Source organism: Miniopterus natalensis, chromosome 8 (genome assembly GCF_054644295.1).
Source record: "Miniopterus natalensis isolate mMinNat1 chromosome 8, mMinNat1.hap1, whole genome shotgun sequence".
Lineage (NCBI taxonomy): Eukaryota > Metazoa > Chordata > Mammalia > Chiroptera > Miniopteridae > Miniopterus > Miniopterus natalensis.
This window is the reverse complement of record NC_142088.1, coordinates 57,441,110-57,466,729: the sequence shown is the minus strand read 5'-3', so window position 1 is coordinate 57,466,729 and position 25,620 is coordinate 57,441,110. Positions and strand designations below refer to the sequence as shown.

The 25,620-nt window shown below is 40.7% G+C and overlaps 1 protein-coding gene across 3 annotated transcripts in view; it reads left to right on the top strand.

Annotated features, from left to right (window-relative positions):
* Nucleotides 1-25,620, top strand: part of LYPD6B (LY6/PLAUR domain containing 6B) — a 149,632-nt gene that overhangs the window by 1,834 nt on the left and 122,178 nt on the right. The window contains exon 1 of one of the 3 annotated variants that reach the window (XM_016205622.2): nucleotides 3,282-3,456. The exons of the other annotated variants lie outside the window; for them this stretch is intronic. The gene's annotated coding sequence lies outside the window, so the exon portion shown is untranslated. Of the gene's footprint in view, nucleotides 1-3,281; nucleotides 3,457-25,620 lie in introns of those variants that run through there. 3 annotated transcript variants of the gene reach the window in all.

The following is a 25,620-nucleotide window of genomic DNA, read 5'->3' as shown; positions in this document are numbered from 1 at the left end:
TTACTTTGCCTTTCCATATAAATTGTAGAATCAGCTTGTCAATATGTATAAAAACTCCTGCTGGGACTTTTAATGGGATTGCATTGAATTTATAGATTAATTTAGGAAGAATAGACAACTTTACAATATTGAGTTTTTCACTCTGTGAATGTGATATCTCTTACATCTCCATTTATTTCAGTGTTTTTTTTCTTCCTATTTTTCTATCAGTATAGTTGTTTCAGGATAGAGGTTTTGCACAGGATTTGTTATATTTACACTTAAGTATTTAATTTTGTGGGGGTTGCTATTGTTGCTAGTATGCTTGGTATTTGACCTGCTTGGTATTCTTGAGCTTGGACCTGTGGTTTAGTATCTGTCGTTAATTTTGGAAAATTCTCAGCAGTTATTTCCTCAGATATTTCATCTGTCCCACTCTCTTTTCTCTTGCAATTTTGATTACACCTAGGTTAGGATTTTGGTGTTATCCCACAGCTCCTGGATACTTTTTAAATGTGTTTGTTTCGTTTCATCCTTTTATCCCTTTTGTTTTAGTCTGAGTAATTTCTACTGACTTATTTGCAGGTTCACTGATTCTTTCCTTGACTGTGTCCAATCTATTGGGGAATATCTGTTGAAAGCATTCTTAATTTCTATTACTGTGTTTAGCCTTTCAAGCATTTCCATTTTATTCTTATGGTTTCTATTTCTCTGTTAAAATTTATATATTTAATCTTTTATGTTGTTCACCTTTTCTGTTAGGGCCTTTTACAATCAATTATGCTTATTTTAAATTTTGAGTCTGATAGCTTTAACATCTGAGCCATATCTGAGTCTGGTTCTGTTAATTGCTATGTCTTTTGACAATATAGTTTTTTCTTGATTTTTTTGTATGCCCTGTAATGTTTTGTTGAGAACTAGACACTTTATGTAGAACATTAGAGACTGAGATAGTTTTTATGCCTGGAAATGGGTAAGCCCTTCTCGATCAATCTAGTCAGGAGCTGAACTGGATTTGAAGTTTGTTGTTGCTATGGTTTTCCTCAGGCGCATCACAGACTTCACAGTCCTCTTGAGCTACCTTGAGTTCAGAGTTGGGGGCTGGTTTGCTGAAGGGGTTTTCTCAATATCTGTTTCAGTGTCAGCCTTAGGTCTTCCCTTCGCGTGGTGCCTCTGAGTGGTCTGTCTCTGTACTCTTTCAACTCTTCCAGAAGCTTTCCATTATTATCTATTACTTATGCTTGTTAGCCAGTGTCCAGGTGTATTTGCCCCAGGTAAACAAGTGCTCATGTCTTGTCCCTTCCTGCAGGTGCCAGGTTCTCTTAGATTTTGGGCTGGTTTGTTCTGTGACCTCGGCTGTCTAATGGATTTAAGAAAGTTATGAACTGGCAGTTTACCTGGGTTTTTATTTGTTGTAAGCATGGGAGCGATGCTCTTTTCAGCCCTGAGCAGAATTCTGAAGCCTTGGTTTGATGTTTTCTAGCTCTTTCTTTTATGATCTTCATGGAAAATCCTGGTGCTGTTTTCTTTCCCTATGTGCTTTGTACAGTGTTATTTATACATTTTATGCATATAAATCAGTGATTCTCAACTCTTCTTACCTGGGGAACATTAAACGAAATAAAAATCTTGGGCTCCAGTGTTTCAGTTGATACACGTTTTAAAAACTCCCCAGGTGGTCCTGATGTACATTGAGGCTAAGAACCTCTGGTTTAAGTATCACTTAGAGCCTCTCCTTTCACAGGGCTGCTATTCCAACATAAACGACCACATATTTCAGGCTGTATACATTCACCCTTGTGACTTTGTGGAATTGTTTCCCTCTTAATTGTGTTTTCAGTGATAGTTAATTACCTGTGATCTACTGATAGTCTCACAGAATGGGGAAGGAACTTAGAGTTCTTCTCATTTAACTGGTACTTACATGAATACCCTCCATGACAAACTATGGCTTTGGCACTGCTGGCTGTTTTTCAGATGCTGGAAACTGCCTGCCATTCAAATAACACACCCCATTGTGGGATAGTTTTACTTGTTAGAGGTATTTTTCTTCCACTGAATTGAAATGTGTCCTTCTATAATCTACCAAGTAATCTGCCTACCTTGCAGACTGTTTTGAAAGAAATCCATTTGCATGACCCAGTGCACACGTGTGTGTGCATGTGTGTGCGTGTGTGAACACACACACACTCATGCCCGTAACAAGCATTTTGTGAAACAACACTTACTGTGAGTCTTGTACTTCTAAGTTGATTTCACCACCCACTAATGGGCTGTTTCTTGCAGTATGAAAAATGCTTCCCCAGCCCCTGTCTCACTAGATAAGCTTTCAAAGGTTTCCAGACAGCTCTCCTGGCAGCTCCTAGCCTTCTTGTGCCACTGTAGTGCTGGCTTCTTCAGCGGCTTCAGCTTCCTCGCTGCTCTGGCCAGTGTCATGCGCTAGATGAACTTGAGTCCTGCGCATGCGTGGCCTAGTCCAGAGGCTGGGCTCTGCAGGAGGGCAGATCTGTTCAGAGTAGAGAAAGGGTTCCTTCTTTTTTTCCAGACACCATTTCTGTCTAGTCCTGGCCCAAATTCAGTGGGATGTAACTTGAAACCATCTCTTGAACACTGTTGATGGCTTTTTTGGGCAATTTTTATGTGCCCCACTTTTTTTATAACATGTTATCCTACTTAGCTACATATGTGTCTTTATTTTCCAAGAAACTGTGAACTCCTTAGCTATCAAGAAGAATATTTCATTCTTTTTCTTCATAGTGATCAGTAGAAAAAATTTAATTTGTTGAATTAATCTTAGAAAACTGTGTTTCCAGTCAAGAGACTTTCGCCTTTTAGCACCATCGTTTTGCTAACAGTTGTGCTTCAACCTTATCTGTCACTTAGCAACACAAGAGCTTGATAGCCCTGCGTTTACTTTGGGCCTTGCACAAACAGGGTAATCTAGATGTACTTGTCACCTTAGTACTCATACACGAGACACTGGCAGGCTCTGTGTGACATGCGCAGTATTTCACAGCTTACAGCCTGCTTGGGGACACATGATGTGCAAAATGAATGTCAATGAGTTGTGTAGTGGGTATGTGTTCTTAGGGGTCACAGATGAAAGAAAGGGCACACAGGTCAGGAAAGATTTGATTTTGACTTTGAAAGTCAGCATGAGACATGGAGTGGAAGGCATTTGGGGGTGGGGAAGATTTGGAAGAAGAAAGCTATTTAGTAGTCTCCCAGGTTCTGTGACATTCCAAGTTCTGTTCTCTCTAGGAGTGACTTGGATCCATAGGACCTGAGAGAAAATGTAGGTAAGATACAGAGGGAAATCTAATTTAAACTGTTTCTATAGCAGGATAGATATCCACAGAAGGCTCAACTCCCCCCCCCCCCCCCCGTGACCATCCCCCACCACACACGTCTGAGCCTTCAGAGACTCTGACTCCGACGGGTGTAGCCTGTGTGCTGTTATGGAGGCTACTTCTTGTGGTGAGTTCACCTGGCCAAGACCATTTCAAGGCTGGTAGCTCTGGCTCTGCCTCTTTGTGACTTCCATCATGTTTTAAAGCAACCATGCATAGCCAGTGACCTGATTTTTCTCTTTTCTCTTCTTGGATGTATTTATTAAGAAATGAACATTCTCAAAGTAACCTGCAAGGACCACTCCTCATGATCCACTTTATCTGTGAGACCATTTTCTGAGGGCTTTTGTTCACAGTGAGCTAGCGACACCATCAAAATATCACATCATTGCTGTTTTACTGCAAACATCTCATTTATTTTGGGACTATTTTGCTATGGTAGAAAGAAGGGGTATAAGTGCTTTATGAAAAAAAGGCACCCTGTGTGTGTTATTTGTTCTTTAGCAAGGTGTGAGGACCAGAGTGCTTAGGCAGCTACAAGAATAGTTGGAACAAAGATGAGAGCTGTGCCACACTGCAGGGTAGGTATGAGTGTTACTGAGAAATGTGCATCATACTTTTCTCTTAGAATCTAGTGCCGGGGTGGCCATTGAGCTCCTGGGAGACCTATATAGTTCTTTATATTTCTCTTTGTGCCTTGGCTGCCAGGGAGCCCAGAACAACATGTAAAAATACTCAACTGTAGTGATAATTTTATTTCAGATTCTAAGTACAAAGATTTTCTGTCTTAAGTCATATGATTTCATCTTTTAAAAACAATAACTTATTTTTTTCTTATTACCAAAGTGATACATGTTCATTGTAGCCAGTGTGGAAAATAAGAGATTATATCTCCCTGGTCAGATATTTTCCCATTAAAGAGATAGCCACTGTTTATGTTTTAATTATTCTCATTTCTTTTAAGCACAGATATGTGTGTGTATATATGTATTTTTACAAAAGTGAAATGATACTTTTTACACTGTATTAAAACTCTTTTTAAAACTGAACCTTTACAAACATTTTCATGTCATTGAAGATTCCTGCACAGCATTATGTTTAATGGCTGGTGTAATATTTCATCGTGAGGCTACATCTTGTACTTCGAGCTTGAATTCAGCTCTTTGCTGTCATAAACAGCTCTGTCATGCATGTGCTTGTAGCTAAGTCTCTGAAGCACATCCACGATTATTTCCTTAGAACAGAGTTTCTGGAAGTGACTTAAGTGAGTAAAGGGCTATAATATTTTTAAGACCCTAGATATATATTTCCATGGTGTCCTCCAGAAAGCATGAACTAATCTATTTTATCACCTGGAGCTTGAGAGTGCCTCTTCCCCAAGCTGCCTGCAGTACCAAGAATATTATTTTTTTAAAAATCTGTATTAGGAAACAAGACTTCTGGCTGGGGCCAAGTGAGGAGGCTGAAAATCCTCTCCCCAGAAAGCAACTATAAATTTGGACAAAATGAACAGAAACAGTCGTTTTATCACTCTGGTAATCCATCGAAGGCATACAGCAAACTGAGAAGCATTCTTGAAAAACTGCTGAATGTCAGCTAAGAGCAGTGGGAGTCTGTGGGTGCTCCCGTCCCCTCACCACCCCCAGCTCAGTGGGGGCAGAGGTGCGGTCTCAGCAAGGGAAGCTACCAGGACCAGCCCCTTGGCTGCTGAGGTCAGAGGGATTCACTCCATTGTGTGAGTGATGCCTGCACCCAGGGAGTCTTTTCCCAGATCCCTTCTCTCCTGTTGCAGTTTACTTTGAATCTTTAAAAGAAATAAAAACATTGTTTTATTATAAACATTTATATTATTATAGAAGAAGGGGCAAATAAACATAAGGAGAAGAAAATTAAAAGCACCTATAAGCCCACTGGTGAGTATTCTTCTTTATCAGCTAATTTCAATAGAACTTTCTGTGATGACGGAAACGTTCGGTGCTGTTCAGTATAGTAGCCGCTGTCTTCATGTGTTGATTGAGCACTTGAAATGTGGCCAGTGTGACTGAGGAACTGAATTTTTAATTTTTATTAATTCTCATTAACTTAAATTTAAATATATACACATGGCTAGTGACTCTAGTGTTAGACAGCTTAGTTCTGTTACTTCTATAATATGGAGTCAGGCATACATACGTAGTTAAAAAAACAAAGAGGTGATCATATCACATATCATATTTTATTTCCTTTTTCTGGTTAACAATATATTATAAACCTAATTTTAATAGCTGATGACACATTTTCCATTGAATGAATGTACCATAATTTATTTAACAAAATCTTTGTTGTACCCTAGGGGCATTTCCAATATTTTGATATTATAAACAACATTGCAGATAATCTTTATAGCTGAAGTTGTGACATTCAGTTATTTATGGAAAATAAATTCTTAGAATTTGAATGATAGGGTCAAATTTGATACCCATTTCCAAGCCTCTCTTCCAAGAGGTTCTACCTGTGACCATTCTCATCAACTGTAGATGAAAGTATCTCAGTATTATTATTGTTATTTTCAAATTGAGATAAATAGACCATAAGAATTACCCTTTTAAAGTTATAATTTGGTGGGTTTTAGTATAGTCACAAAGTTGAGCAACCATCACCACTATCTAATTCCAGAACATTTTCATGACTCCACAAAGAAATTTCTTACTAATTAGCCCATTCCCTCCTCCCTCAGCCTCTGGAAACCAGTGATCTACTTTCTACTCTATGGATTCGCCTATTCTGGACATTTCATATAAATGGAATCATTCATCATGCAGCCTTTTGTCTAGCTTCTTTCACTTAGCATAATATTTTCAAAATTTAAGGTTCATAATGGTTTCAAAGTTATAGCACAAACCAGTACTTCATTCCTTTTTATGGCTGAAAAATATCTATTGTCTCAATATACCATATTCTGTTTATCCACTCATCTTGATGGAGATTTGGGTTGTTTCCATTTTTTGACTATGATGAATAATGCTTCTGTGAACATTCATGTATAAGTTTTTGTGGATGTATTGTCCATTTCTATATATTCTTTGGAGAAATGGTTATTCAAATTATTTGTCCATTTAAAAATTGTGTTATTGGTCATTTTATTGCAGAGTTGTAAGAGTTCTTTATGTATTCTGAATACTAGACTCTTATTAGAGACATGACTTGCAAATATTTTCTCTTATTCTAAAGGTTTTCTTTTCACTCCCTTGATAATATTCTTTGAAACACAAAAGTTTTAATTTTGACAATATCTTATTAGTCTTTTTTTTTTTTTTTCCACTTGTGCTTTTGGTGTGATATCTAAGAAACCATTGTCTAATCTAAGGTCACAAAGGTTGACACCTGTGGTTTTCCTAAGAGTTCTATAATTGTAGCTCTTCCATTTAGATTTTTGATCTATTGTGAGTTAAATTTTGTATATGGTATGATTCAGGGCTCCAAATGTATTCTTTTGCATGTAGTTGTCCAGTTATACCAGCACTACTTGTTGAAAAAGAGTATTCGTCCCCCATTGATTCCCATAGCACCCTTGTAAAAAATCAATTGACTATTAATATATAATATATTCTCAATCTTACTCATCGATCTACGTGTCCATCCTTATGCCAGTACCACACAATTTTGATTATTGCTGTTTTGTAGCAGTTTTGAAATTGGGAGGTATAAGCCTTCCAACTTTGTTCTTCTTTTTCAAGACTGTTTTGGCTATTCTGGGTCCCTTATATTTCCATACACATGTTAGGATTAGTTTGTTAATTTCTCCAAAAACAACAACAACTGGTATTCTGATAGGGAATGCATTGAACCTGTGGATCAATTTGAGGAATATTAACTGGAGAGATGTTTCTCCAGTTATTTAGGTCTTCTTTAATTTCTTTCAACGATGTTTGGTAATTTTCAGCGTTCAAGTCTTCTTTTATTAAAAACAGGTTAAAATTAATTTTTTAAAGTTAAATTTATTACTGAACATTGTATTCTTTCTGATGCAGCGTAAATAAAATTGTCTTAATTTCATTTTTGGATTGTCTTTTGGTAATGCATAGAAGTATAATTGATTCTTGTGTTTTGATCATGTATCCTGAAACCTTTCAGGACTCTGTAGTTTTTTTTAGTGAATTCAGTAGGATTTTCTGTATTCATGATCATGTCATCTACACATGGAGAGAATTTTACTTTCCTTCCCCCTAATATGGATGTCTTTTATTTCTTTTTCTTGGCTAATTGTTTTGACAGTTCAATGTTGAATAAAAGCAGTGAGAGCAAACATCCTTGTCTTGTTCCTTTCTGATGTTCCTGATTAACAAGATGGCCAGTACAATTTATACTATTTTTCATGGCTATTTTTATACTCTAAGAATCTGAATGATGGAACAGGAGTTGGTGACTGGTTCCTCCTGGCAAGAGACAATCGAACTATAAAAATTCCCCTTTGTCTTGTGTATTGGGAGGAAGCTTGGCATAGTAGTTACCAGAAAAGGAAAATTTTAATTGAAGAATCTATTCAAGTGACATCTAGGTGCCAAGGAGTTTAACATTTTCTAAGATATAAACATTCATTATTTTAAAAATAAAACTCCAGCTTGGCTAGTGTGGCTCAGTGGTTAAGTGTTGCCCCATGAACCAAGAGGTCACCAGTTCAGTTCCCAGTCAGCTCACATGCCCGGGCTGCGAGTGCAATCCCCAGTAGAGGCCGTGCAGGAGGCAGCCGATTTATGGTTCTCTCTCATTGATGTTTCTATCTCTCCATCCCTCTCCCTTCATCTCTAAAATCAATAAAAACACATAAAAAAAAAAAAAACACTCCAATTTTCTCTAGTAGTTTTTCTATTCGGCCTTTCCACATTTCTGATTGCCCACTGTATGCTCCAGGTACCCTGTTGGACTTACAAAATTACAGGCAAGCCATGTCCTCAGGGTGCTCATGGAGAAGTCTTTTGGAGAAAAAGACAGGAAGTAGGATGTTTAATATTCTGGTAAGTTGTTCCCATCAAAGGGTATAACCTGTCAGAAGAGAACTGGTGCCAGATGTGGGCTTCACCCTTGGAGTTTGTGGGTCTTAGTTTGCTAATGGAACATTCACTTTCTACCCCATGGAATTAAAGAATTTTACAACTGGAGGCTTGGAAATCCTTTATCCAACCTCACATTTTTTGATAGGAGGAACCTCTTACCGTATGCAACAATTCCTGTTCTATCTCATCAGCAACTTTTCTTTTTCTGATGTGTTTTATATCACACACACACACACATACACACACATGGCTTTTTCCATAAGGAGGCTCCATTTGTTGCGTCTGTCTGGGGTAATATAACAGCAGCCCCCATGTGCATCCTCAGTGTGCCTGTGAAGGCTACTCAGCACTGTCCTGTCGTAGGTGCTTTTTGATATGAAATTGACAAGGACCAGACATTATCCGACGCCAAATCCGAGTTACCCAGACAGCTTGTGGAAGGCTTCCTATTCTGGGTTATCGCAGAGTCAGCTTTGTTTGTAAAGAGCATGCTCTTTCCATTTTAATCTTGTCAGTTCAGAAGATTAATTAGGATTCATATAAAGTCATACCTGTGTGCTTATTCTAGTCATCTTTCTAGAAAAGAATGAAAGTGACATTAACAAAAGCAATTAAATTGGTGCACATCTTAAATAAGTTTACAGAGTTTTTAATAAGTCAATTTGGAATTATATGGTACATGTGTTTCCATTTTTACTTTGTTATTTAAAAAGAAACCCTTGATTCTGGCTTTATTACATGTTATTTATTATTATGATTAAAATAACATCAGGTTACAGTTACTTTTTTATCATTTCACTGGTAAATGGAACAGAAACCTTAGGGCCTTGGGCTATAAAAGAAAATGAACTGTCCCCACAAACCTTTCAAGTTTAATTAACTTTTAAACAAATATGAAGTTCTGGTTTCCTTTTTTCTTTTTATTACACTGCATTTTTCCTTTTGATTATGTGAGGGGTGAGATAAGGCTGCAGAGCAGCTTTCTGGTTCACACTGTTTCCTGCATATGATACAGCAGCCGATTCAATCAAAAGGGAAATAGGAAAATAACTACTCCATTTGTGCCTTGTAAGCGCTTTGTAAAGTCCCCTCTAGTCCCTGTGATTTAGGGTTGGCATCTCTCCTTGCAGACTTCCAAAATGAAATTAAAAAGTGGCACAAACAGCATTTTAAAAGCAAATAGAAATACTGTGTGGGGAGGAACCCAGCAAATTGAAGAACTGCAGCATTTCAGGCAGTCATTTGATTCAGTGCTGTTAATGCAACAGGCCTGGCCGGCATGGCTCAGCAGTTGAGCATCGACCTAGGATCCAGGAGATAGAGGTTCGATTCCTGGCCTGGGCACATGACCAGGTTGCAGGCTTGATCCCCAGTAGGGGCGAGTAGGAGGCAGCCGATCAATGACTCTCATCACTGATGTTTCTCTCTCTCTCCCTCTCCCTTCCTCTCTCTGAAATCAATAAAGATATATTTAAAAAAAAAAAAAAAAAAAAGAATGCAACAGAAGGAAAGGGGAGTGGGGAGGGGATCCTAAGAAAGTTCTAGGTCGTTGAAAAGCCTGTGATGGTTTGCCCATGTTGGGAGTTGGGGTGGGGGGTGGAGGGGATGGATTGGTGTTTATAGCAGAGCTTTTCTCATTATGTTACTCTTTACCTCTGTCTAAGCCCTGGAGTGGCCCTGGGATTTGCTAATGGGGAAGAGAGAAGGAGGTGAGGGTGTAGAAGGCCTTCCTAGAAAAGGGGGTGGCACCATATAGAGGAAAGAGCACTTGGCAGTCAGGAACCTGAGTCCTGTTCTTCAGCCTTCTGCCTCTCAGACCCCGCGACCTTGGACAAATCACCTTACCTCTCTGAACTATGGTTTCCATGCTGCAGAATGCAGGTTTGAACTGAATCTGATTTCCCAACCAAACCCCCAGGCCTCCATTAAGCCATCAGAGTTTGTCCTTGCACACACAATTGGGATTCTGGGCGCCTGACTCCCAAAGGGAGCAGCCTCAGTTTCCTCTCCTGTATTTATGCTTCTGCAGGCTGTTGTTTGAACAAAGTGGTCACTACCAAGGGTTTGAAGACGACTAGAAGGCCTGATCTCAAAGATCTTCTGGTTCTTACATTCGTGTTGTCTATATGCTGGCACCCAGTCCGAGCTGGAGGTGAGAGGGATCAGGGAACACCTGTTATTCTGCCTCTTCCATCTTTCTCAGGAAACACCCGAGACACGTGCCTTCAGCATCAGAAATGCCCTCAGTCGTGAACTTGAAGCTGCAGTAGGGAAAGGAGTCTGTTTGTAGGATTTCAGCCTCCGACTCCAGGAACTTTTCACTCTTATTGGATATAGTTTCTCTTGGCTCTGGTTAGAAGCTGGCCATTGTAAGTGGCCTGGAGCCATGTGAATTTGAGGGCACTGTAGCCTCCATCTCGTGTCTCTCATCAGCTCTCCACAGCTGCTGTCAGGTCGCTGGGCCTGGCCCCAAACTCTGTGTCTCTGAGGTTGAGGCAATAATAACCACTTGTCACCTGCAAGTCGGCATTCTGAGAGCCAGGCCTCTCCCAGGAGTTACTTGCTAGTTCATATTAAATAAGCCTTTTCTCCTCGATGTCGAGTTGTCACCTATCTGTGCCCTGTCTTGGGAGTCTTTTTCTTTTACTTCTTAATAATATGCCTTCCTCTGCCACAGACTTTCCTCTACCTCTTTTGAAATCATAGTGCACATACTTCTGTGTTGTCAGGAGTGACTATTTAGAGAGTAGGCCTTCAATTTCCCTGCTGTTGCAAGTAAATATAATGCCTTTTGTTACTGGTCCCAAGATGCTCCGGTGAACACATAAGCTTGCGAGGAAAGGTTTGGCAGAGGAAACCGTCATGAAAGAACTATTTTAATTGAAGAATATATAGCTGGAGACTCGGGGGTGTTGAGCAGTTTAATTGATGTTTATTAGAAATGAAGACTTGCTATTTAAAAATGAAAATTCAAACCTCCTGTCTCCGTATCCATTTCTCCATCATGTCATTGTTCTTTCACCCGCTTTTTAATTTAGCAAACTTTTATTGTGTTCCCACGATGAGACGAGACACCTTTTTAATCACTGGCTGACAAAGATGAGTAAGACTCAGGCCTTGCCCTCAAGGGGCTGGTGGCCAGGCTCAGGAAAAAACTCAGCAGATGGTAGCAGCCCAGAGTGCTCAGTGCTCCTTGGAGAAGGCCCTGGAAGCGAGGGAATACTCAGGATGGGCCAGGTGCACTGGCTCGGACAGGAAGTAGTTCTTGCAGGAGGTACCCCAAGGCCTGTGTCCTAGAGGATGACCTAGAGGTGGCCCAAAAAGGAATGGGTGGGCATTCTGGGGAGAGGGACCAGTGGGTTCACTGGGGAGAGGGAGCATTGGGTTCAAGGTGCAAGGGAGTTGGTGGGTTTGGTTAAGAGTAGGACCTCGGTGTGGTTGGAGCAGACCATGAGGGAGGGGCATGGGCGAGGGAGCAGAGGCCTGGACAGGGATGGGACTGCGAACCCCGAAGGTACGGGAACCCACAGCAGAATTTTCGGCAGAATGGGCTAGGTTTGCAAGGCTGTTTAGCATTGAACTTACAAGCAAGGGCTCTGGATCCAGGTGACTGGGGCTGAATCCTGCCTCTACCACATTCCAGCTGTGGCCAAGTTACTTACCTGGGTTGCCTCATCTTTAAAATAGGAATAAAAATCCTGTTTGTCTTCTGGGGATCTTGTGAAGAAGAAATAAGTAAATTCAACTGAGGCTCTTACAAAAACAGGTCCATAGTAAGCACTTATTAAAATTTAGTTATCCTTTTTTGGGGATGGGACATATCATATTTTCCATGAGCAGCTTCCTTAGACTTTGTATCAGTTAGCTATTGCCATAATAATGTCCTGAATCTTAGAACAGTGATTTTCATCTTTTTTCATCTCATGGCACTCATAAATTAATTATTAAAATTCTGCAACACACCAAAAAATGTTATATTTTTTGCCGATCTGACAACAAAAATATGTATAATTTTGATTTATTCACACGAGACAGCTATTGTTGTGTTGGCTGTTGTCATTTTTTTATTTGACAATCTAAGGGAAAAGAGGTCAGTGCCCCTGACTAAATAGTCAGATATTACATGTTTTAAAAATTCTTGTGGCACACTGGTTGAAAATTGCTGGTTTATACCAGCAATGATTTATTATGGCTCTTGCAGTTGTGGGTTGGCTGGGGTTTGGCAGATCTAGACTGGACTTGACTGAGCAGGTGTGCTTCAAGCTGTAACTTGGGCATGCAGTTTGGGTTCATCATCTGCTCCATGTGGGATTCACCTTGGGGCAGTTCTTCCCAAGGCAGTGGCAGAGCTGGAAGGTGTAAGAGGAAACGTGCAAGACTTTCTAAGGCCTAGCCTCCCTCCAGCCAAAGTAAGACACAGGCCAGCCCAGAATTAAGGGGCAGGGGAATGTGGAGCTCCCTGTTAGTGGGAGGAACTTAAAAGTTACTTGCAGGGGTGGAAGATGGCAGCCAATAATGTGAGGTACCACAGGCGACACTGGTATCCCCTATAACTGCAAATTTGTCACTTCTAAGAGAAAGCTTCCATGAAGGGCAAAGTCAACATTCTTGCTTGGGCAAGACTAGATCCCAGGTGTCTGGCCTCAGTTAGTGACTTTCCTGCACTTGCCCCAATGTTCACCTTTAGACCTTACAGATACCTTCTTTCTCTTGCTTTTCAGAGTCTTTGGGGGGAGACTGTACATTTTAGGGGAAAATGTGCTGGTGTGTGTTTGAATGCAGACTCTGTAGAATGAAATGGGGTAATGACCTTGAATGTTACTTATGGGGAAGATTGGAGATGAGCAGAGGCGTTCCTGCAGGGATGCTTGGTGGCCTTTTTCTCAAACTTACCAGGCTGCAGTGACATTCTTGAACATGGTTTATAGCAGGTGTAAACTGCTACGATAAGACTTACTGTTTAAAGCCAAGAATAAAGTATGTGTTTGTTCACATGTGTTTTTAGATGCCTCACTTCCAATACAATGGAAGGAATTGCATTTTTTCTGGGCTCCCTGGCATTTGCTTTCTACTCTCTGACCTCTTGGGCAGTGTGTAGGACACCCCTAGGCAAATGCTGGTAGAGAGGGGAGGGAGAGACAGCCTGGTTAGCATTTACTAGTATGTAACTCTACTCTTTTTCTCCCAGACTCCTCTGGACATGGGAAGATGGGGACAGTGATGGGAGGAGTCAAATACGATTGCTTTGCCAGCGTGGGAGATAATCTCTCTCCTCTTCACTGGCCTCCTTATGCTGTGAGCAGGGACAGGGAGGGCATTCTTAAAAGTCAGACTTTTCTATTTTATGTATGAGAATAGAAGTCTATTATGAAATTAAATATCAAATTTTTTAACATGCTAGTCATTTATTAGATTAAAAATTAAGCAAGAGCTCTAAAATTACACTTAATAATTAAGTATAACATTAAATTGGTCATTTGTTTTAGAGATGGGGAAGGAATACATTCTGGGATTTTTTGGTAACAAAAACAGTGCTGGAAATAACAAACAAAACATGTTTATAAGCTGCTCAGTAAGTCGAAGCATTGGCGATGATAGAACTTTCTCTACTTCATTTATTGCTGGAGGGGATTAAAATTAGGGATTACAAAGCTGCCGGCTCCATCCCCTGCCTTGTGCCAGAGGACCCTCCCTCAGCCATTCCCTCCCTACAAGGAAGGCAACAGGAAACTGAGCCCAGAATAGCTCACATTCTAAAACGAAGCCAAGTATATACCTTAGGAGTTACAATTTTTCTCTCTCCTTAAAGTGGTTGCTTCTAAAAGGCACAATTCAAAATAGTCACTGCAAGAATAGACATGCTGAAATCCTAATGGTGCAATTCTGTTTTGTTGAGTCAAAAAATAAGGCTGGATAATGGGATGAGTCGTAGCTATGCAAATGCAGAGAAAGATCATCCCATCTTGTGCTTCAGGGTGTGAGTTGATGGCAGAAACATGTCCATATGACTTAGTAGGAAAGATGAATTCAGATGAAAGCTTTTGGTGATATATGTTCTTTTTCTTTTCCTTAAGCATCGTTTATGACAGAAATGCTAAAATAGTTGATCCATTGGCAGCTTTTCCTGAGTTTTCACTGTGGGCAAAGCTTAACATAGAGGTAGCTACAGGGATTGCAGATGAGTCTGTCTCCCTCCCTCCCTCCCTCCCTCCCTCCCTCCCTCCCTCCCTCCCTCCCTCCCTCCCTCCCTCCCTCCCTCCCTCCCTCCCTCCCTCTTTCCCTCCCTCCCTCCTTCCCTTGATAAACTCAGCCTTCTGAATCTTAATGGGAATGGCAGGATGCAGACATTCGAAACCAAAAAAACAACTGCAAAATTTATATAGTACCTATCGTGTGCAGTAGATTTCTAATATATTTGGAGGGGAAAAACTTGATTGAGTAAAAATGGTGGTTCTAAATCTTGATTAGATTAAACAATGAGTTCTTCTACTTCGTTTAGATTCTTCAGGCCGAGTGGTGTTATTTCCAGGTGTGTCAGGGTTAGAATAACATTGCCACCCAAGAAGTAGCCCCTCCCCACAAAATAAGCAGAGAATTCAAATAGCAGTTGGTGACTCAGCTACCATATACTTACATACCCTACAATTACGTTCTCAAAGCCTTCTCCTGAATAGGGAGACTGATTTTAAATAGGAATTCTCGCTTGGCTGCCTGGTGCCCACTGAAGATGAAATGGCTTCAGGAGGATGACTTGATTTGTTCTGTAATCTCTCACTGTGATTTCTTATAAAACTATTATATATATTTGGGTTTTACTTTGAGCTTCTGTACTTTATATTAAAAAAGTGAACTGGAATAATTTCCTAACTACATACAACACAAAGGTGCTAAAGTTTTCAGAATAAGGCAGTGTGGAATATCATTTAATAGATTTAAAAAATAAGTTGTTTGGACATAATATCAATTTGGACCCTGCCAAACATACCATATCCCAGAAGTAAACTCTGGAGACTTGAATACTGCAAGCCAAATTATAGGAAAACTAGCAGAAAATATTAGGTCAGCAAGGGAATGAGAATTTTCATGGCTTTAGAGCAAGAGAAGCAACCAGTGAAGAAAAGAATGAATAGATTTAAATATGTTAAAATTTAACACTTCTATACAAATGAAGAGACCCCAGCCTGGGAAAATTTGCAGTAACTTGTGACACAAATTATTAATATGGGTTATGACTCTGTCAGATAGCTTACTCAAATGTGCAAGAAAAGGGCTGGGGCCTAATAGATGGTTGTAAAATATAATAGCTGCCATTTATTGAATATTTTTCTGTGCCCATATAGATTTACAAAATGAGATTATACTGATTGTTTTGTATATCGAATGTTCTATAACCAGCTTTTCTCACATGTCCAGGCTATGCTATTAACTAGTCTTCTAAAATATGGTTTTCAGTGGTTGCAAAGTATTTGATTGGTAAGGAAGTTCAGCCGAATTTTACGTAACTAAGTTTTCAGTGCTGGAGGTTAAGGTTGTGGAAATGTAATTTAAAGTGATTTCTTAAGCCAGGGTCTTTTGTTAGAGGTGTGGGTAACGGAAAAATACATCCTATTGAATGAAACTGAATAATTTGCAACGAAGCACATTTGATACTGTGTTTTTTTTTTAATCAACAATTTTATAGGTAGGTAGCATTTGCCACTGAAACCTGTCTTAGCAAAAGAGGAAATATCATTTGAGATCCCATGCTTTTCACAACATGTCATCAGTTACCTTTTAAAGGCCTTAGTAGAGAGACATGTTAATTACCATCTCGGCAAGCATCTCTAGGATAGGGGTGACTATGGTATTATTTTAGGGCACTTTGTCAAGCATGTGATTCCCTTATCTTGCTTTCATAGCAGAGGAAATAAAGGTACTAGAGAAATATCTTTGAGGTCGCATAACAAGTTAACAGCAGATAAACATTAGAAGTGGCAGCTCCAGAATTCCCACTGTGTTAATTAGTTCACTGCAGGCAGGAAATGACTGCATTGGGGATAAATGACAAATGTGGTGTTTGGGGGCCTGGAGGCTGGTGGGAATTCTGTGCTCTTCTGAATGGTTAATTAAGTTAGTTTCTGAGGGTTTTCACTGCATAAACTTGGAGACCTCTCAGCCGGGTACCTTCTTAGGAAATACACTGTCACCTGTAGCGTTCTGATGGGCTGTCGAGGTGGAGGAGACTGGGTGTGGCCTGAGTGATTCCTTAGGCGTTGCAGTGTCTTACTGAGGTTCTGTGGAGTTTCTGAGTGTGGGTTTTGTCTTTAGCTGCTGATGGACCCCAAGGTGGCTGGGAGTGTGGGTGCCGAGAGTGAAAGGCAGCAACTGTTGTGACTTTACAAGTTCACTCCCCTTCCCTGCACTCCAATGTTCTCAGAGCCACCTGCTGGTACTTGGTCAGCTCATCTTTTTTTTTGGTCTCCTTATGACTGATAGATACTGAATTCATAGATTGCCTCCTATTCTTAGGCATCTAACAAAATCATTGTAGCAAAAAATATGTTCTTTGATAACTATTGCCAGGAGATCGGATATTTTTATGGAAAATTCTAAGGAGTCCAGGAACAGTCTCCCAAGTTGGAGCCAAACCCTGGTTCCATCGGATGCACTAACAAACCCCTTAGGTCCTGGAATCTCACTTATCTTCATTTCATCGACCCCCTTTTAAGGACCAGGCTAAGTCTTTAATCACCAAGGGTTGACTAGAGAGGGATGGATCGGTGCCCCGGCTTTAGAACTTTGAAAGAAAGTGGAATTCTGAGTTCACTTTCTCTTTTGCCCAGTCTAGAATGAACTGGACATGCTTCCTGGGAGAACATAAGCTGGACTTGACTCACTTTCCACGGAATCAAACCTGGCTACTCAAACTGGGGCCATTGCCTGGCAGCATCGCCATCACCGGAGAGCTTGTTAGAGCGCAGCGTCGCTGGTCCCAACCCCTGTGCTCTCACACCCCCCCCGGCGGGTTTCCATGCCTGCTCAGGGTTGAGAAGCTCTGGTGTATAACATGTAATTTCTTCACCTGTGAGAGGTAGATTGATCAGTGACGAACGCTTCTTCCTGATCATATTTTGTAGTTGTACATTTATGAACCTTAAAAAATTTTAGTCCTTTGACATTTTAATAATTTAAACATCTTTTTAAAAGTTGTTTTTTAGTATAAATTACTACATTATCATTATAAAAGCTTTAGAAAATACAGAAAAGTGAAAAGTAAAGAGAAATTTACCCCATCAAGTATACATGCTAACAACATGTTAAAGGTACATTTTCTATCTGTTTTTCTGTGCATAATTTTTAAAAAATTGTTTTTCTTGATTTGTAGAAATTAATATGATCCTTCTAGAAAATCAAGAAAATTAGAAAAAGCATAAAACAGAATGAACCATCCTACATTTAGGTTGAAGGTTTTATATAGTGTTATAAAGTGGGACTTCATGGTCTTTGCTTCTGTTCTTTGGATATAGAAGATCCTCTCAGATAATTCTTGTCTTTAGTTTTTATGCTACTTATAGGTTCTGTTTCTCTATTATTTTATGTACTTTAAAAAGATTCCTGGTGTAATCATCAATGTCTCAAATAGTTATTTTACAGTCAGAATGGAGACTTTATTAACTTCTTTGTGCAACTGAAACATTAATTGCCTACTCACCAGTGGGACATATTCTATATCATATATGAACCCTCTTTGACCAGAAACTTCCTGGAGGGTAGAAAAGCCTTTACTTCTGAAGGATGCGTGACCACCCTTCTTCTAATTTGACTGGTAGGTTGTCTTCTGGAGGGTAAAGGGAGGGACTAGTTAGGTTGGCGATCCCTAGAGAGAGCCCTTTTGTTCTTAGGTCAGATGCTTAGAACTTCTAGGTGGTTGGGGAACCACTGTAAGGAGGCTGGTTTTGTGTCTTGAGCTCTTTGCTGAGACCGGGAAAATGCAAGACAGAATCTTTACCCAAATATCTGCTTTTTAGGTAGTTTTGGGGGGAAACTGGAAAGTGGTTTTTGACATCCATAGAATAACTGGCTCTGATGTTTGAGGCAGGGCAGGGACAGCGGGGTGTGATTTGCCCGGCCACATCTCTGCCAGGCTTTGTTCTGGAATACATCATCGCCCTCGATAGTGTAGACTGTATCACGTCAAGTGAAGATTCCGTGCGTGCCTGTGTCATGGGCTAGACTCTCCACTTCTGGTTGTTCCAAGAGGACTCGATGCAGTTTACCAGTCGGGGGAACTCGGAATCTCAAGTAGCTAAGGACTTTTCCCCACGTTTCAAACTTTACTTGCCTCTTTTAGAGAACAGAAGAGGGATTCAGTGTAAACTTTCTAAGTCACCTCTCTAAAAATTCTCTCCCTTCTCTTTTGCCTCACATTGTTCTGGACCTCCTCTCCTTAAAGCTTACTTTTACCCTTCCAATCCATACCTTTCTGAGGGTCCAGTCACCTCTTTCCCCAAAGTTCTTAATGTGTAAATCGCTTGAGGCCCATTGACTTCCTTTAGTTTTCTTTCTGATAATTTCCAACCCAGGAAACTCATGAAATGACCCAGCAACAGGAATTTTTCTCTTCTTGTGGCTGGGGTGGTAGGCATGGCCCTGGCAGAACCTGATGGTCAAAGGTTGTGACTACTTGGTCATTTATAATAATAGTTGTTTTTTTTTACGCTGCTTCAGGGCATGCTCTGTAGTCCACGCTTGTTGTTTTGGCGACACAGACTGTGTGTTCTTAAGAACAGTGGAGTCACCCTGGCCAAGTAGCTCAAGGCGGTTAGAGTGTTGTCCCAATGTGGCAAGGTTGCAGGTTTGATCCCTGGGCAGGGCATGTATAAGATGCAACCAATCAAATAACTGGAACAACAAATTGCTGTTTATCTTTCTCTCTAAAATCAATAAATAAAAAATTTTAAAAAAGAACAGTGGTGTCACTACAGTCAGTTGTTTAGAATTTGTTATGAGTATTTGTTAATTGGAAGACTGTTTACATGATACGTGAAACTGGTTGATCAGGATTGTATTGAGTTGGTAGATAGCAGATCTTCAGGTACCACCACCAAACCCTGCTGTGTCCCAGATCTTGACTGATAGCATCTTATCCGTGTTGAGAAGCTGGTTGGGCAGGACGCATGTGTGGTCTGGATATTACGTTAGCCAGCTTGCCATTTAAATTTGCTAAAGACCTTAAGGCATTAAACATTTAAAGAATGTCCCTGTGATAAATTTCAGTGCTCCAGACTCTGGTAATTCTGCATGATATTCTTTTTAACCAGCATGACATCTTTTTATAGCATCATTGCAAGTCCAGTTACCCATGGTGCTGAGTTGTATTTTCTCTTGTGATGCCTGGGCCCAGTCCCATGTATGGAAGCTTACACTCAAAGCCACAAACAGTTTTCATTTTTATTAATAGAAGCTTAGGGTTTCCCCCAGGTAACGATGTTGGCTTGCTGGGTAACATTTTGTTTTTTGGTGGAGACAGGTTGTTCACTTGAAATATGGAAACATACATTCTTGGAAAAATAACCACTGGAAAGTTTGAGTAAATGAAAATTTGGTGAATGTATGGTCTTTCTATGCTTGATAAAAAGGCATATGTTGTGGAAACAAGGTTCTGAATGGCCTTGAGCCCTGCTCCTCTTGGATCTTATTTCTTGCCTCTCTCCCTGTGAACATTAGGTTCCAGCCACATTGACCTCCTTGATGTTCCCCAACATCCCAGCCATGCTCTGCTACAGGACATTTGCACAGAAGTCTCCCCTGCCTGGAATGCTCTTTCCCATTCATCTGCAAGGCTGGCACCCATTTCCTTGAGACTTGAACATGATTTCTCACTGGGGATGTTCTTGGCTACCCCCCTGTAACTCCCTCCTTCCCTTTGGCCCTGTGACATTTCATATTCTGCTTTCCTATTTTGTTTTTTGCTTTTTGTTTTTCTCTTCTCCTTAGCACTTACCAATATCTAACACAGTATAAATTTTACTTATCTTTTTGATATCTCTCTCACACTAAACTACAACCTTCCTGAGGGCGTGGTAGAGTTTATTTCCTCTTGTATTCCCAGTGCCTAGAACAGAGTGCCCGGACCATCATATAAATAATATGTCATCATATAAAGTGCTCGATAAATAATGGCTGGAGGGAAGGAGGGAGGAAAGGTTGTGGATGACTCTTCTTTGGATTCTACCTGTCATAATTGACCCCCACATTTTAGACAACCCAGTGAAAGCTAGCATTAGTCCACCCCCTGACCAGAGAACAGCCTGTGAGTTCGAGGTGAATTTTGAGGCTCCTGGGTTCTGGCCGACTTCACGGTTGGTAATCACAGGAAGTAAGCTCTCATTAGTGTTTGGTGGATAGAGGCATGTTCTGTGCAACCAGTAAATGCCTCTCTCTTTACATAGTTCTACTATTTCATACATTTCCAAGAATTCAACAGGTAGTAACAGATGCAGCCTGATTGATTTGTGGGAGGGTAAAGAAAAAGCATATTTGCTGTGGGATAGGTAAATGCAGTCTTTGGCACTGAGATTGCATTATCTTTTGTCTAGGGCTAAAAGGTGTGTGACTGATTTATCATTTAATCCCACACGCAGCATTAGCCCTAGTGATCGGTGAGGGGTGTGAGGGGAGGGATTCTTACCCAGAGATAAGGTGGTGGGAATGTGAAGCTCGGTTTGGCAGGGTCTCCCCAGGATTTTGCTGAGTCCATGGCAATATTTAATTAACTGTGCAAACATTCTATTCAAGATAAGACTATAACAGTTGCCTTGGGGAAAATTCTTTTGAGTCAATATTTGTTTGATCTTTTTTTATGTAGTATTTTGGCTCTGCTATTCAGCTATAGCAAAGTTCCCATTATAAATGCCATTTTCAGAGATTTGCTGTATTTGCACATCGGGTCAGGCCTGGAAGAGGTAAAGGATTGGAATCACTGTTTAAATAGAGGTTCTAAGGGGTTTCAAATGAATCTTTAAAACAGAAACCCTTTGTTTCAATCACTTGACAAATAATTTTTGAAAACCTTTGTTAAGTACTCTGGGGGCTTCCAAAATATAAGATAAGCTCTTTGCCCTCAATTTGCTTATAAATTTAGCTGTAGAAATAAGATTTTAATCAGTATATGCGACATAAGATATATCTACTAAATAATAATAATGGCTACACGTTAATGGTATGTAACAGAACTAAGCACCGCCCTGGTGCTTTTCTAAGCAGGAACTAGCTCATTTAGGGGTTGACTGGCCCAGCGAGCAGGCGCTCTTGGTCAGTGTGAAGTTTGCACAGAATAGACAGTGTTGTGGGAGTGTGCAGAAAGGGGAGAGCAGGGAAGCGGAGAGACATAAAGGAAAACTTTAAGGAGGACTCTCACCCTAGATCTTAAAGATCAGAAAGCAAATGGCTGTGTCATGGGAAGAAGGAAAAGGGCCTAATGGACATCTGTTGGGTTTTGCCTGTAATATTCTTTTTTCTCTCTGGAAGTTTGTTTTATCCTTTGTAGACTCTCAGCACATGTGCTTCTAGTGAAGGGGGCAGTAAACAACATATAGGTAAAACATACAGAATGTCAGTGTGATAAGAGCTTTGAAGAAAAACAAATACAGGGAAAGGAGAATGCTGACCGAGGTGGTAGAGGAGGGGATTTGTCATTTTAAATACGGTGGTCAGGGAAAGCTAACTGAGACATTCGAGTGAAGATCGAAGGGGAGAGAGAAAGAGCTGTGGAGGGAAGAGCCTTCTAGGTAGAGGAAATGGCAAGTGCAAAGGCCCTGGGGTGGCAACGTACCTGGTTTCTTCAAGGAACATCAAAGAGGCCAGAGAGGCTGGAGAATAGTGAACAGGAAGGAGAATGGTTGCAGGTGATATGTTTAGAGGCAGTGCCTGCCCAGTCACTGTTAGTTTTGATGATGATGATGATGGTGGTGGTGGTGGTGGTGTTGGAGGAGGAGCTATTGAGATTTTTTGAGTGAGTGGAATGGCAGCTTGGCAGCTGTAACTGCTTTCTGCAGCCCTGAGCACCTGTAGTGCCTCTTGGTTTTCACTGGCAGCCCCAGCTCAGAAGCTCTCAGATCTTGATTCATTTCTAATGTGGGCAGAGGCACCTTGGCAGCTTCATACCCATTGCCTGGCAGATGGGAAAGTCATGATACAGCTCAAGCCCTGGGTGAAAGCCCGTGTGTAAGCTGGATGAACCCTCGCCTCTAGCCTCACAATGTTTTCTTGGCCTGTAATTCTCAGTTTCTTCGATTTCCTGCTTGGCACTGACGTTCCTGCTGGGACCGCTGCCCTCTTGGCTGGGCCCATGGACCTGCCTGGTTCTCGCTGTCCTCCCTGCCAAGCCCACCCCGAGTTGCTGGGAGTCAGTGCTGGTTCTGGCCTGTATCTGTAAGTTGTTTGGGGCTGTGTGCTGAGTGGAGAATTAGGGAGATCCCCTGAGCTGCTGGGCCTTCTTTCCCTCCCCCCAAGTTTTAGGTTATCTTCCTACCACTGCCGTATCTCCTTGGCTAACAGACATGGAGGCTGGAATTAGGCATGGTTGATTGTGCTTTTTTAGACACACGGGCGGGACTGTTGCCAAAACTCCAGGCAGGGCTGTGACGGGTGGAGTCCCTCTAGCTGGGGTTTCTCTGTCTCTGATTCTTTAGCCCGTGCAGCTGATCCGCTCAGTTATAAGCACAGGCTATGCCACAGAGGGAGAGCAGGGGACCGGAGGGAGGGGGAGCCCAGCCAGGGCACGGCGTGTGAGCTGAGGGCAGAGGGGACAGATGGGGCGAGAGCCTCAACAGGATGTGGTGCAGCCTGCGCTGTGGCCACTCGGTGCAGAGCAGAACCCACACAGGCTGTTTAAAGGCTTCCAATGAGTGTTAATTCAGACGTTGCAAAAGCAACTAGCACTTTCAGAGCCTCACAGCCAAGTTATGTGAAGAAGGATGTGTCTGCCGTGGAGACCCTTCGAGGGCCCAGGTGGGCCTGGGTCAGTGTGGGTTAAGATTAGGTCCGAGGGCTGAGCTGATGTTTATTCCAGGAGTTGGCCGTGGGTCCCTGAATGATGACACATCCGTGCACACACCAGGCACACCCCCAACACGCACACATACACACACACCCATGTACACACCATGTGCACACACACACCATGCACACACACTGTGCACACACATACACACATTCTCAACCAATCCCCGCTTTGTTTTCTGCTTTCAGTTACAGTCACCTCTGTATATGTAGATCTAAAATGCCAACTTAAATGCCCTTAATCAGAACAGTGAGAGCAAATAGGCCCGAGTCTCAGATTTACAGACTAGAGGTTGAAATTATAGAAAGTTCTCTGCAGGTTTCTCGTGTTCCCAGAAGCGGGAACCTGACATATTAAGGGGGCACGTAGAAGTTTTGTGAATCTCTTATGAATCAAGGTGTGCTGTTGGGCATTTCCATCCAGTGCCAGAGAAGAATAATTACGTTGAAAATATTATTATAAAATATAATACTGGCATGATCCTAGAAGGTGGTTAAACTAAGAGATACTTCCTTCCTGAAGAAAGTGCTAACTTATTTAAGGTAATGAAGTAAGGCCATGATTTATTATCCTGGGAAATGGTTAATTTGAATTAACATTTATTGAGTTTCTAGAATATCCTATGAAATGCTTTAAAATTTTAAAACGCAATTTATTTTCTGAATAGGCAATTCACTCTCATGGTTCAACATTTAAAGGCTGTGAGAGGATGTTCAGTGAAAATCCTCCCTTCCCTCCTCCAGTTCCTTCCTCAAGGCAACTCATGTTGCCAGTTTCTGATATATTTTAATAGTCAATAAAGTTTGCTCAGTCAGTGTTAATAATATGGAAAAATGAGGTATCTTTTCTCTCTTTAAAGACTTTATATTTAACAAAAAAACCCTGAGCTAGTCAATCGTTTATAGTTGTAATTTGGAAACTTTTGTTATAAATCCAATGATGACAAAATTCTTAGCTGCTGAAGTCTGTCTATTTGCTACTCAGAGTTTGGTCCTCAGACCAGCAGCAGTAGTAGCCGGTGGGAGCTTGTTAGAATGCAGAGTCTCAGCTCCATCCCCACCCCCAGACCTCCTGAATCAGAATCAGCACTTCACATAGCCACAGGTGACTTGGAGGCACATGACAGTGTGAGAAGCCATCCCCATGCATCATGGTCACAGCTGCGGAATGATGAAAGGGAGAGGTGGTCTTGGAATGAGAGTGTGCTCCTCACATTATTCCAAGGGTTCTGTGTTGTGGCTAAAGTTAAATGAGGTGATCTTTTATTAATTTGCAACCACAAATTAAGGTGGTCTATAAACTTCTTGTGATTTTGATTTTGAAATTCAGAAGTCTTCCCCCCTCTTTCCTTCCCTCCCTTCTCATGATTTGTTCTTAAACTTCAGTACTTGCAGTTGTGCCCTGATGGAGCCGTGCTGAGTCCTAAGCAAATACGTAGTAAACAGATATTGATAGGAAAAGTAGAAATAGCCAATCCGATTTAGATTGTCAACTTCTATTTTGATGGATACATATGTTTATAGTTGTGTTTTTATATTGTGTTTTGCACTGTGTATGTATATTTTATTAAATTTCACATTTCTGAGCAATTGAGACTTAATATCTATGTTTGTGATAAATCTTAATGTGATGGAATTAAATAGTTCATGGGATTCTAAAAAACCAACTGAGATTTAAACAATTTAAAAGTTTAAAAACTTCTACTGGAGGAAAGGAAGGTGGAAACTTGTTTGTTTTGTGTAAATGGAGGACTGGAGGACAGAAATTATTGAAAGCCTTATGATGGATGAATCTGTAAACCACTGTGTATACTCAGAGTTTGACTTCAAAACTTTAAAATAATTTGCCCATCTGGGTAATTACACCAGAAGTAATTCTAACTCTAGAAATATATTTTCAAGGAATGTCTGGAAAAAAATAATCTTTGGCCTGAAGATGTTCTTTGAAGTGTAATTTAAAATAAAGAAAAATAGAAAGTGAGTTAATTATCTAAGAAGAAGGGAATGGATAAGTAAATGGTAGTACATCCATAGAATGGGATATTTTACAGCTAAAATTGTATCTATAATATGTTCTAAGTTAAGTGTGAAACAAGATGAAAATTGCTTGGAAAAAAGGCAGGTAGGGAATGTTGATAGTGTATATGTTTGATGGGATATGTATAAGTGGACTATAGTGAATACATATTACCTTAAAAAGTAAAGTAAAAACTTCA